A 1,257-nucleotide genomic window follows, 5' to 3' on the forward strand; every position below is an offset into this window, starting at 1 on the left:
TCTACCACATAAAGAGATTAAAAAATGAAAAAAGCATATAATCATCTCAATACATGATAAAATCTAATGTTTGATAAAATATAACATTGTTTGATAATTTGATAACAATCATTCCTAATAAAAATTTTCAGTAAAGTTAGGGGAAATTACTTAACTCGATAAAAGGCATTCATGAATAACCTATAGCTAATATCATACTAAATGGAGACAGATTGAATACTTTCCTCTTAAAGAACAGAAATAAAGCAAGAATAGCCACTGTCACCACTTCCACTCAACAGTGTTTTGGAGGTTTAGCTAGGGAAGTAAAAGAAATAGAAGGCATACAGATTTAAAAAGAAGAAGTAAAACTGCTTTCATGCATAGACTACAGGATACCCTGAGCAGAAAATCCTAAGATATCTGCAAACAAACAAACAAATAAAACAACTATTAGGACTAATATGTGCGTTTTCAGCAAGTTTGCAAAATACATGATCAATATTTAAAATTCAATTATATTTACAAATGCTAACAATGAACAACTGGAACTTGAAATGAAAATCCTCTACGATAGCAAAATATGAATTACTTAGGAATACATCTGAGAAATTTGTACAACATCTGTAGACAGAAAATACAGAATTGCTGAGTGAAATTGAAGAACTAAATAGAGAAAGATACTGAGCAGAGACTTATCAATAATATCGTGAAGATATCAAGTCTCCTTAAATTGCCTTCTAGATTCACTGTAATCCATGTAGAAGTCCCAGCAGGTTTTTTTTCCCCCCTATGGAAATTGATAACCTGATTCTAAAGTTCATATGGAAATCAAAGGGATCTAGAATAGCCAAGTCAACTTTCAAAATGAAGAATAAAATTGGATGATTTATACTACCTTATTTCTAGGCTTATTATAAAGCTATAAGAATGAAGATACTGTGATGTTGGTATACAGATAAATAGGTCAATGAAATAGAGTAGAGATCCCAGAAATAGACCCACACATATACAGACAATTGATTTTTGACAAAGGTTCACAGTTAATTCAGTGGAGAAATGATAGTCTTATAAACAAATGTTGCTGGAATTATTGTATATCTATATGCCAAAAAAGGACTTTGATCCATGCCTCTCATGTAAAAATTCAAAATGGGTGAAAGGCCCAATTATAAAATTTAGGACTATGCAACTTCTGAAAGAAAACATAAGAGGAAATCTTTGTGCCTTGGATTAGGCAAAATATTTTTCGAAACAGAATAAAAATTTATAAAAAAT

The sequence above is a fragment of the Hipposideros armiger genome, unplaced genomic scaffold (genome assembly GCF_001890085.2).
Source record: "Hipposideros armiger isolate ML-2016 unplaced genomic scaffold, ASM189008v1 scaffold_588, whole genome shotgun sequence".
Lineage (NCBI taxonomy): Eukaryota > Metazoa > Chordata > Mammalia > Chiroptera > Hipposideridae > Hipposideros > Hipposideros armiger.